We start from the raw sequence: 13,023 nt of genomic DNA, 5'->3' as shown, positions 1-13,023 counted from the left end.
ATCGACTCTCTTCTCTTTCTCTCTCCTCCTTAATTTATACTTCGTATTTATTTATTCTCTAAAATTGCTCATTTGTTTTCACGAAGATAATTCGAAACCCTTTTAATTGATTTCTTCACTATGATTTCGGGACAATTTTAATTTTTCTGAAAAAGGTTGTAATTTGGTTGTTTAATTCTTGATAATTGTTTATTTATTTGGTTTTTATTAGGTGTTTTGATGCAAAATATGTAAGTTTTCTTGCAGTTCATTTGTTGAATTTTCTTATTGAAGTATAGTTCCTTCTATGTGTTCGATTAAATACTAGGGTTTCTATTTAATTGGATTTTATACATTAGTTTTGTTGAGCAGCTTAATGTTTCCCTTTAATCTCATTATTAGGTGTATCAAAGAGGGTTCACCGAGTTTTTTTATTGAATGATAAATTTGTTTTTCAACATAATCAAGATCATGTTCCTCAACTAACATTTCTCATTTTATTTGATCTAACTTATTTATAATAGCATATATTTGATTTACATACTTATCATTTGAAGTTGGATGATGAACTTCTGATTGGTTAGAGGTTGATCTAAGTGTTATTTTTGTTAATGTGATTTCATGGGCAGAATATTTGTTGGTGTCTTGGTGAGATATCATATAAGTAGTGACAGATTACTCTATATTTTATACTCATTTGTAGCGTCATTTATCTTCTATTTTATTTTTTCCTAAAAAAATTATCTTTTATTTCATTGCATGTACTTGGATTGGTAAATGAATGATGAAATATTTTAATTTTGGTGTTGATAATTATGCTTAAGGAATATTTTTTTTATTTAGTGGTTTGGTTCTTATCGATCTATGAAAAGAAGATGACACATGTTTTGGTTGGGTTTTATATCGTTTTCCAACGCATAAATTTTGATTATAGTAGTTGTTGTGTCGTGTTGTATTGTTGCGTTGAACCACTGTTGTTAAATGATGTTTGTTTGCTACTTAGCTTGCTGTTTCCTAGTATGATTATTGTTGTTGCTCGACCTATTGCCTAGTATGATATGCATTACTTTTAGACTAATATCCTATTTGTTTGGTTCAGCAAATAATAATACCCTCTTAGGAGTCTTAGATGCATTGCCATCATTATAATAGTGAAAGTTTATTTGTTAAAAGCCTTTCATGATTCTTGGTATCTAAGATTAATATATATGTAAAATGCTTATATAATTTGCACACTATAATTAAAACTTGGGTGGAGCTTATAAGTAGTGTCCTGTTATTTAATGGTTAGCTAATATCCCAAGTACAATATTGTACTCAGGTTGAATGTTAAGCTTTAAGAATATAATCAAAAGTTGAAATCCATTTCACTTATAAAGATTCTCATGAATTGGTACCACTAATTGTCCTTAGCATTATTATGAGAAATAATCAGGCTAAGAGAAAAAACTTGATTAAAACTTGAGTGAAACTTATGAGTAGTGTCCTATAATTAGTTAATGCTACCATTGCACTTTATCAATTAGAAATAAAGCAAGCTAACTAAAAGAGATTGTACGATTGAATGTGTATAATCGCGATACTATAGTGGAAAATAAGGACAAGATACCAAACTTCATGATTTTGTTTATGTTTTTGGGTGATAATGTGAGACGACAGCATCTCAAGCTACTGCTCATGAAGTATATGTTAAAATTTAAACTATAATGTGACAGAATAAGAATATGCATTCTTTAATTAACTTAGACACTTGTTATTATTTTACTTTTGTAGAGTTTAAGAAATTGCAATGTCTAGCTTTTTTGTATGATGCTGCCTTAATTCTATTGTAGCTGTTGTTGAACTATTGCTTCTATTGACATATTTTTTTATGGCTAGTGTTTCTTTATTGCTTAATTATCCTATAAATTTATACCTGCAAATTAAAGAACCTTACATCTAAGAATTTTATCTTGGACATAAAACCTTAGCATCACCATTATCTTAACCCGACTTGGACTGTGTCCCTGCTGTTTATCAGTCACAATATCTTCCATATAATGAGGATAAAATAAAATGGTTAAGGGTGGAGCAGTTTCGACATACCATTTTTATGAAACACACAATTCTCAATAAGTAGTTCATTAGTCTCATCAATTTGCTCTGTTAGAGATGTTTTACTACAACTTGAGAGTTCCAGAAGTGGAGCTGTTATTACTATCTCCCTAGACATTATTTTGACTGAAATTATACAACGTTAATCTTTGTTGGAATTTGTGTTTAACTGAAATTAGTGTCGCTTTTACGAATATGTTGTTTTCTTTTGCCAAAGCAACAGTAGCTTTCAAAGGTTTTCAAGTTCTGTTTTATGGCCATAAGATGGTGGTATTAACAGGTATGCAGCGTGTTCACATTTTGATTAGGTCTTGTATTTTAGAACATTGCAAATTTCGTTGGTCTTTGGTGTGAAATTTCTACGAATATTGTCTTGGTGAATATTTTAGAATATTAATTTTGTAATGTAGTACTATATAAGTTGGGATCAATATGTGGTTACCATCATAGCAGTCGCTCTATTTGTTTTGTATATTTCACTCTCTGAATCTCGACATTCTTTTCTGCAGTACTTTATACAATGTCACCAGGCTGCCATGAATTATTTTAGCAGGTTTGTCTTCTCCTTTTAATGATTTTATGTGTCTCTTCTCCTTCTAATGATTTGAAGTTTGGTGACTTATTACAGATTCTTATATATAATTAGATTAATTTGTTTATATGGTAAACTAATTATATCACTTAGATTTGAGGTTTCTCGAGTAGTGTTACTAAGGATTATTTAAGTCTATAAAAAAAAGTATTCTAAAAAAGAGTTGGAGCAGGTTTATGATACAAATTTGCTCTGTTCTTGCACTACACGAAAAAAAGGAATTTGGCAACGGTTCAAACCCCCCAAAAAGCCAACGGTTTTGAACCGTTGAGTATTTGAGGGTTGCCAAATCCCAAATAAATTGGCAACGGTTCAAAACCGTTGCCAACTCAACCAATTGGCAACGGTTAACCGTTGCCATTAACCATGCCTCCTTTTTTTTTGTTTTTAAAAGTAATTGGCAACGGTTAACCGTTGCCAATTGCTTGAGTTGGCAACGGTTAACCGTTGCCAAAGCCAATGGCGCGCTTTTTTTTTTTTTTTTTTTTTTTTTTTTTTTAAACATTGGCAACGGTTAACTGTTGCCAATGACCTGTATTGGTTTTTTTTTTTTTGGCTGCACTAATATTGACCTGTTTTTTGTATTTTTTTTTTGGCTGCATTAATATTGACCTGTTTTTTTTATTTTTTTTTTGGCTGCAATATTATTATTAATAATAATAATAATTATTATTATTATTATTATATTAATAATAATAATAATTATTATTAATATTATAATAGTAATAATAATAATAATAATACTTATTATTATTATATATGATAATAGTAACAATAATTAGTAACATTAATAACAAAACATAAATAATTAATAATAACAATCGCAAGATATGATATAAATTAGAAAAATATTTCATGTATAGTACATAATTAATAAGCTAAGCCTAGGATTGATGAAGAGATGATATAGTACAAATATGTATGACGATATTTACAAATTAAATGTGATGTAGGTCGCCAACATCTCCCGAATTACATGGAGTTCCTCGCTCGTGTATGGAAGTCCCGTTTGCCCCTTGCAAAACTTAGAATACACAAAACGTGAGTTAGTAGAAGTGAAATAATAATAATTGGGGTTAGTTATAGGTGACTAATGCTTGAGATTACAAGAAAAGAGCAAGTAAGAGGTTTTGAGACGCAATTTCAACCAAAATGGCTCAAGTAAGGCCATTTTGGCTACTAGGATGCCTATTTTCTACAATTCTTGTCTATTGAACTCATAACTAGTTAAAACATGTCATTATCACTTAGTTATAGGTGACTAATGCTTGAGATTACAAGAAAAGAGCAAGTAAGTGGTTTTGGGACGCAATTTCAAGCAAAATCGCTCAAGTAAGGTCATTTTGGCTACTAGGATGCCTATTTTCTATATTTCTTGTCTATTGAACTCATAACTAGTTAAAACATGTCATTATCACTTAGTTATAGGTGACTAATGCTTGAGATTACAAGAAAAGAGCAAATAAGAGGTTATGGGACGCAATTTGAACCAAAATGGCTCAAGTAAGGCCATTTTGGCTACTAGGATGCCTATTTTCTACAATTCATGTCTATTGAACTCATAACTAGTTAAAATATGTCATTATCACTTAGTTATAGGTGACTAATGCTTGAGATTAAAAGAAAAGAGCAAGTAAGAGGTTATGGGACGCAATTTCAACCAAAATGGCTCAAGTAAGACCATTTTGGCTACTAGGATGCCTATTTTCTACAATTCATGTCTATTGAACTCATAATTAGTTAAAAAATGTCATTATCACTTAGTTATAGGTGAATAATTCTTGAGATTACAAGAAAAGAGCAAGTAAGAGGTTATAGGACGCAATTTCAACCAAAATGGCTCAAGTAAGGCTATTTTGGCTACTAGGATGCCTATTTTCTACAATTCATGTCTATTGAACTCATAACTAGTTAAAACATGTCATTATCACTTAGTTATAGGTGAAAAATGCTTGATATTACAAGAAAAGAGCAAGTAAGAGGTTATGGGACGCAATTTCAACCAAAATGGCTCAAGTAAGGCCATTTGGCTACTAGGATGCCTATTTTCTACAATTCATGTCTATTGAACTCATAACTAGTTAAAACATGTCATTATCACTTATTTATAGGTGAATAATTCTTGAGATTACATGAAAAGAGCAAGTAAATTGTTTTGGGACGCAATTTCAAGCAAAATGGCTCAAGTAAGGCCATTTTGGCTACTAGGATGCCTATTTTCTACAATTCTTGTCTATTGAACTCATAACTAGTTAACAAATGTCATTATCACTTAGTTATAGGTGACTAATTCTTGAGATTACAAGAAAAGAGCAAGTAAGAGGTTATGGGACGCAATTTCAACCAAAATGGCTCAAGTAAGGCCATTTTGGCTACTAGGATGCCTATTTTCTACAATTCATGTCTATTGAACTCATTACTAGTTAAAACATGCCATTATCACTTAGTTATAGGTGACTAATGCTTGAGATTACAAGAAAAGAGCAAGTAAGTGGTTTTGGGACGCAATTTCAAGCAAAATGGCTCAAGTAAGGTCATTTTGGCTACTAGGATGCCTATTTTCTATATTTCTTGTCTATTGAACTCATAAATAGTTAAAAAATGTCATTATCACTTAGTAATAGGTGAGTAATGCTTGAGATTACAAGAAAAGAGCAAGTAAGAGGTTATGGGACGCAATTTCAACCAAAATGACTCAAGTAAGGCCATTTTGGCTACTAGGATGCCTATTTTCTACAATTTATGTCTATTGAACTCATAACTAGTTAAAACATGTCATTAGAACTTAGTTATAGGTTACTAATGCTTGAGATTACAAGAAAAGAGCAAGTAAGTGGTTTTGGGACGCAATTTCAAGCAAAATGGCTCAAGTCAGGCCATTTTGGCTAATAGGATGCCTATTTTCTATATTTCTTGTCTATTGAACTCATAAATAGTTAAAACATGTCATTATCACTTAGTAATAGGTGAATAATGCTTGAGATTACAAGAAAAGAGCAAGTAAGAGGTTATGGGACGCAATTTCAACCAAAATGGCTCAAGTAAGGCCATTTTGGCTACTAGGATGCCTATTTTCTACAATTCATGTCTATTGAACTCATAACTAGTTAAAACATGTCATTAGAACTTAGTTATAGGTGACTAATGCTTGAGATTACAAGAAAAGAGCAAGTAAGTGGTTTTGGGACGCAATTTCAAGCAAAATGGCTCAAGTCAGGCCATTTTGGCTACTAGGATGCCTATTTTCTACAATTCTTGTTTATTGAACTCATAACTAGTTAAAACATGTCATTATCACTTAGTTATAGGTGACTAATGTTTGAGATTACAATAAAAGAGCAAGTAAGTTGTTTTGGGACGCAATTTCAAGCAAAATGGCTCAAGTAAGGCCATTTTGGCTACTAGGATGTCTATTTTCTACAATTCTTGTCTATTGAACTCATAACTAGTTAAAACATGTCATTATCACTTATTTATAGGTTAATAATTCTTGAGATTACATGAAAAGAGCAAGTAAGTTGTTTTGGGACGCAATTTCAAGCAAAATGGCTCAAGTAAGGCCATTTTGGCTACTAGGATGCCAATTTTCTACAATTCATGTCTATTGAACTCATAACTAGTTAAAACATGTCATTATCACTTAGTTATAGGTGACTAATGCTTGAGATTAAAAGAAAAGAGCAAGTAAGAGGTTATGGGACGCAATTTCAACCAAAATGGCTCAAGTAAGACCATTTTGGCTACTAGGATGCCTATTTTCTACAATTCATGTCTATTGAACTCATAATTAGTTAAAACATGTCATTATCACTTAGTTATAGGTGACTAATGCTTGAGATTACAAGAAAAGAGCAAGTAAGAGGTTATAGGACGCAATTTCAACCAAAATGGCTCAAGTAAGGCTATTTTGGCTACTAGGATGCCTATTTTCTACAATTCATGTCTATTGAACTCATACCTAGTTAAAACATGTCATTATCACTTAGTTATAGGTGACAAATTCTTGAGATTACAAGAAAAGAGCAAGTAAGTGGTTTTGGGACGCAATTTCAAGCAAAATGGCTCAAGTAAGGCCATTTTGGCTACTAGGATGCCTATTTTGTATATTTCTTGTCTATTGAACTCATAACTAGGTAAAACATGTCATTATAACTTAGTTATAGGTGAATAATGCTTGAGATTACAAGAAAAGAGCAAGTAAGTGGTTTTGGGACGCAATTTAAAGCAAAATGGCTCAAGTATGGCCATTTTGGCTAATAGGATGCCTATTTTCTATATTTCTTGTCTATTGAACTCATAACTAGTTAAAACATGTCATTATCACTTAGTTATAGGTGACTAATGCTTGAGATTAAAAGAAAAGAGCAAGTAAGAGGTTATGGGACGCAATTTCAACCAAAATGGCTAAAGTAAGGCCATTTTGGCTACTAGGATGCCTATTTTCTGCAATTCATGTCTATTGAACTCATAACTAGTTAAAACATGTCATTATCACTTAGTTATAGGTGACTAATGCTTGAGATTAAAAGAAAAGAGCAAGTAAGAGGTTATGGGACGCAATTTCAACCAAAATGGCTCAAGTAAGACCATTTTGGCTACTAGGATGCCTATTTTCTACAATTCATGTCTATTGAACTCATAATTAGTTAAAACATGTCATTATCACTTAGTTATAGGTGACTAATGCTTGAGATTACAAGAAAAGAGCAAGTAAGAGGTTATAGGACGCAATTTCAACCAAAATGGCTCAAGTAAGGCTATTTTGGCTACTAGGATACCTATTTTCTACAATTCATGTCTATTGAACTCATAACTAGTTAAAACATGTCATTATCACTTAGTTATAGGTGACAAATTCTTGAGATTACAAGAAAAGAGCAAGTAAGAGGTTATGGGACGCAATTTCAACCAAAATGGCTCAAGTAAGGCCATTTTGGCTACTAGGATGCCTATTTTCTACATTTCATGTCTATTGAACTCATAACTAGTTAAAATATGTCATTATCATTTATTTATAGGTGAATAATTCTTGAGATTACATGAAAAGAGCAAGTAAGTTGTTTTGGGACGCAATTTCAAGCAAAATGGCTCAAGTAAGGCCATTTTGGCTACTAGGATGCCTATTTTCTACAATTCATGTCTATTGAACTCATAACTAGTTAAAACATGTCATTATCACTTAGTTATAGGTGAATAATGCTTGAGATTACAAGAAAAGAGCAAGTAAGTGGTTTTGGGACGCAATTTCAAGCAAAATGGCTCAAGTAAGGCCATTTTGGCTACTAGGATGCCTATTTTCTATATTTCTTGTCTATTGAACTCATAACTAGTTAAAACATGTCATTATCACTTAGTTATAGGTGAATAATTCTTGAGATTACAAGAAAAGAGCAAGTAAGTGGGTTTGAGACGCAATTTCAAACAAAATGGCTCAAGTAAGGCCATTTTGGCTACTAGGATGCCTATTTTCTACAATTCTTGTCTATTGAACTCATAACTAGTGAAAACATATCATTATCACTTAGTTATAGATGACTAATGTTTGAGATTACAAGAAAAGAGCAAGTAAGTGGTTTTGGGACGCAATTTCAACCAAAATGGCTCAAGTAAGGCCATTTTGGCTACTAGGATGCCTATTTTCTATATTTCTTGTCTATTGAACTCATAAATAGTTAAAACATGTCATTATCACTTAGTAATAGGTGAATAATGCTTGAGATTACAAGAAAAGAGCAAGTAAGAGGTTATGGGACGCAATTTCAACCAAAATGGCTCAAGTAAGGCCATTTTGGCTACTAGGATGCCTATTTTCTACAATTCATATCTATTGAACTCGTAACTAGTTAAAAAATGTCATTAGAACTTAGTTATAGGTGACTAATGCTTGAGATTACAAGAAAAGAGCAAGTAAGTGGTTTTGGGACGCAATTTCAAGCAAAATGGTTCAAGTAAGGCCATTTTGGCTACTAGGATGCCTATTTTCTACAATTCTTGTTTATTGATCTCGTAACTAGTTAAAACATGTCATTATCACTTAGTTATAGGTGACTAATGTTTGAGATTACAAGAAAAGAGCAAGTAAGTAGTTTTGGGACGCAATTTCAAAAAAATGGCTCAAGTAAGGCTATTTTGGCTACTAGGATGCCTATTTTCTACAATTCTTGTCTATTACACTCATAACTAGTTAAAACATGTTATCATAACTTAGTTATAGGTGACTAATTTTTGAGATTACAAGAAAAGAGCAAGTAAGTGGTTTTAGGACGCAATTTCAAGCAAAATGGCTCAAGTAAGGCCATTTTGGCTACTAGGATGCCTATTTTCTATATTTTTGGTCTATTGAACTCATAACTAGTTAAAAAATGTCATTATCACTTAGTTATAGGTGAATAATGCTTGAGATTACAAGAAAAGAGCAAGTAAGAAGTTATGGGACGCAATTTCAACCAAAATGGCTCAAGTAAGGCCATTTTGGCTACTAGGATGCCTATTTTCTACAATTCATGACTATTGAACTCATAACTAGTTGAAACATGTCACTATCACTTAGTTATAGGTGACTAATGCTTGGGATTACAAGAAAAGAGCAAGTAAGTGGTTTTGGGACGCAATTTCAACCAAAATGGCATACCTCTTCAAGCTGACGTGTGTCTGTTCAATGACTCATCACTATGTCATACATGAATCTCATCACGTATAGGCCATAGTCAACTCCGTTTTCCTGTTGTGCGCACTAGAATGAGGAACAAAGCACATGAATCAAAATGCATAGCAAATAAGCAACATCTTAAGCATTGTAAAGTAAGAAAATCACAACATCATTGGTGAATTACCTTGGGTGCTTTTCATGTAGGACCTCGAGGAGATCGAGGATTTATCTTCTTCATGGTACTACAAAAAATCAAAGTAATAAGTTCAAATTTGACTAGTATAATCAATACATATGAGTTAAGATATGAAAAATGAATAATCAGAAGTGAAACAAACGAGATGCTTACTTTTGTAGTATGGACCTCACGAGGCGCTTTCTTACTTGAGGTAACCGAGCAGAATCAAAGTAGAAGATTGTGTTACTGGAAACACAAATCACAAGTAGGGTCCAATGATAACTACACACGAGACAAACAAATCAATAGTTAGCCTATTATAACAAATAAACTGGGAAAACAAACGAACTTGACTAGCATAATCAAACGTACTCCTCATAGTATGGGACGAATATGAACTTGTCTCCCGCACTCACTGATTACCTGATACCCCGTTCAGCATAGTACAACACGTCAGCGGAGTTGCCTAAGATTCTAGCAGTGGACATCTACTCAGAGCACAACCACCCAACTTGACAAGGAGATTCAAGCTCCCATATTTGCTCCTGGAGTGCTCTGCATGCATGATATCACAACGTTAATCGAAAACCAAACGACAAACACCACAAAACTGAATAATATAAATTGAGTATCAGTTGAATTACCTCATGGATATTTGAATGAGGGAAATGTTAAGCATTGCACCACTTAGAAATTCCTTCACATCTTCTTTGAATAGCCATGCCGTTGCATCATCATCGTAGTGGAACATTTCCTTAGGAAGTTGGATTTGGATGGGGCTGTCATTAGGCAACACGCAAACACGGTCGTGCAAATAAGCTAACTCCTGAGATAGCGATTGAAGCACCGTGTCTTCAACTAATGGAGTAGCTTGCGTAGCTGAACCTCGTGAAGGGCTCTTCATCGACGCCTTTCCACTCACCGAGCCATGTTCACTCCTGTTCTTTGGCCCCTCCACCCTCTTCTTTGGCGTTTGGTTTTTCCTCGATGGCTAATAAGACAGATCACACAAATGGTTAGAAAAGATTTCCATCCAACTCTTGGGAAGAAAATATTAAAGCGTGAAATCTAAATCTTAATTACCTGGTTCATCAACCGTATCCAAGCAGATGGCCATTGCACAAAACTACCTTTTGCTGCCCAGAGTGTAGTGAACTCATCCTCCTCCACGGGCACAGGTATTAAGATCTCCTCGAACCCAGGAACCACAGAATGGATCCCGACAGAATAATGCTCAGGCATAAGAGCTCGAAGATGGACCGTGCCTTGTTCGGCCGGTTGTGCACTACCATAGGCAACAACTTTCAAAGGTCCGTCATATGATTCCCCCGGGTGAAGAAGTTCACAACGGGTCTCTTCCTGCACCAATTAGGAAGATACTTCATTTAAATATTCATAACTAAGTATATTAGGTGTAATATAGGAGTTAAATCAAGACTTGAGCAAAAAACATGGAAAATGGGCAAGTTAGAACTCATTTAGGCCATTTCGAGCCGAAAACACTCTAAATGAACCTAAAACTTGTGAAATTGCTTTTTTTAGGTTGTTTCAAGCCACAAATATTCATAACTAAGTATATTAGGTGTAATATAGGAGTTAAATCAAGACTTGAGCAAAAAAACATGGAAAATGGGCAAGTTAGAACTCATTTAGGCCATTTCGAGCCGAAAACACTCTAAATGAACCTAAAACTTGTGAAATTGCTTTTTTTAGGTTGTTTCAAGCCACAAATATTCATATCTAAGCATATTAGGTGTAATATAGGAGTTAAATCAAGAATTGAGCAAAAAACATGGAAAATGGGCAAGTTAGAACTCATTTAGGCCATTTCGAGCCGAAAACACTCTAAATGAACCTAAAACTTGTGAAATTTCTTTTTTTAGGTTGTTTCAAGCCACAAATATTCATAGCTAAGCATATTAGGTGTAACATAGGAGTTAAATCAAGAATTGAGCAAAAAACATGGAAAATGGGCAAGTTAGAACTCATTTAGGCCATTTCGAGCCGTAAACACTCTAAATGAACCTAAAACTTGTGAAATTGCTTTTTTTAGGTTGTTTCAAGCCACAAATATTCATAACTTAGTATCTTAGGCGCAAAAAAAAAAAAAAAAAAAAAAAAAACAAAACAAGTGCAAAAAAAAAAAAAAAACCGAAAACCGGGCGGGAAGGGCAGCGTGTGCACAGCGAGGAGGTTGCACAGCTGCTGTAGTGCTGCTGCAGTGCTGCACAGCAGCCTCCTCGCTGTGCTGCAGCCTCCTCGAGAAGAAAGAGAAGGAGGAGGAGGAGGAGGAGGAGAAGGAGAAGGAGGAGAAGGAGAAGAAAGAGAAGGAGAAGGAGAAGAAAGAGAAGGAGAAGGAGAAGAAAGAGAAGGAGAAGGAGAAGGAGAAGAAGGAGAAGGAGAAGAAAGAGAAGGAGAAGGGAGAGAAGGAGAAGGAGAAGAAAGAGAAGGAGAAGGAGAAGAATGAGAAGGAGGAGGAGGAGGAGAAGGAGAAGAAGGAGGAGGAGGAGGAGGAGGAGGAGGAGGAGGAGGAGGAGGAGGAGGAGAAGGAGAAGAAAGAGAAGGAGGAGGAGGAGAAGGAGAAGGAGAAGAAAGAGAAGGAGAAGGAGGAGGAGAAGGAGAAGAAGACAACAACAACACATCACATCAACAAATTAAAGCAACACAAACTACTCAACACAGCGAAGAAACACCATTTCACAGCCAACTTAACCATTTCACAACACAATCCAAAAACAAATATCATTATCCAAACAAGTAAGCACAAAATCACCTGTAGAATAGGAAAGTGATGAGGTGTCGGAGTATCAAGCCCCCTTGAGTTCGCATGTGAAGGAGTATCAATCTGCAATAGTGTATTGATAGTGAAACATTAATTAGAACCGTACCCACGTAACTCAGCATATCAAAACTTATAGAGTTGAATTCTAATCATTTACCTCCTGTTCTCCTTCTCTTCGTGGGTGGCTACTTGCGTCGGCCGGTGTTGTCGAGGAAAAGGGCAAGGTCGGCAAATTCATTTGCTTTGCCCATGCATTGAACTCTTCGCGCATCTCATTGCGCACTTGTTCTTTAATTGATACCACTGTGGTATCGAAGTTCTGTGGCGAGTTCACACTTGCTCGGGATCTTCCAGATTTGGTATATTCGGGACCCATTACCTTCTCCCATCCTAGCAAGCTCCCCCCAGCACCTAATACCCGTCCCGGATGGTAGGGCTTTCCTATAGCCAAGGTGAAGGGGTCCTTCTCTACCGTCGGGACGAGCTTGCCTTCAACAAGCTCTCCAGTGTACTCAAGCTGTAGCAAAAACAAAATGGCAACATGAAGTCCGTGTTTATATAAAGTGATATACATGCAAATGAATAAGTTAGTTCACTAGTTCATAGTTGCTTACTAGCTTATCTATCATTTCTTTGGTTTCCGGAGCCTTGATGGACCATTTTCCGGTCTTCTTGTCCCGCGAATGCATAGAGCAAAAGAAATCCCCAGCACGACTCACCAAAGTACTGGTCGTGGAGTCTGACGGCGC

At 34.7% G+C, this 13,023-nt stretch overlaps 1 long non-coding RNA gene across 1 annotated transcript; it reads right to left on the bottom strand.

Moving 5' to 3' along the window:
* Nucleotides 1-9,521: 9,521 nt before the first annotated feature.
* LOC110699813 lies at nt 9,522-9,903 on the bottom strand. The gene is made up of 3 exons (XR_002506997.1): nt 9,865-9,903; nt 9,664-9,774; nt 9,522-9,556 (listed from the first exon to the last, which is right to left on the bottom strand). It is a non-coding gene; the product is annotated as an uncharacterized LOC110699813 (long non-coding RNA).
* Nucleotides 9,904-13,023: the final 3,120 nt, after the last annotated feature.

Source organism: Chenopodium quinoa, unplaced genomic scaffold, assembly GCF_001683475.1.
Source record: "Chenopodium quinoa cultivar QQ74 unplaced genomic scaffold, ASM168347v1, whole genome shotgun sequence".
Lineage (NCBI taxonomy): Eukaryota > Viridiplantae > Streptophyta > Magnoliopsida > Caryophyllales > Amaranthaceae > Chenopodium > Chenopodium quinoa.
This window is presented reverse-complemented; position numbering and strand designations above follow the sequence as displayed.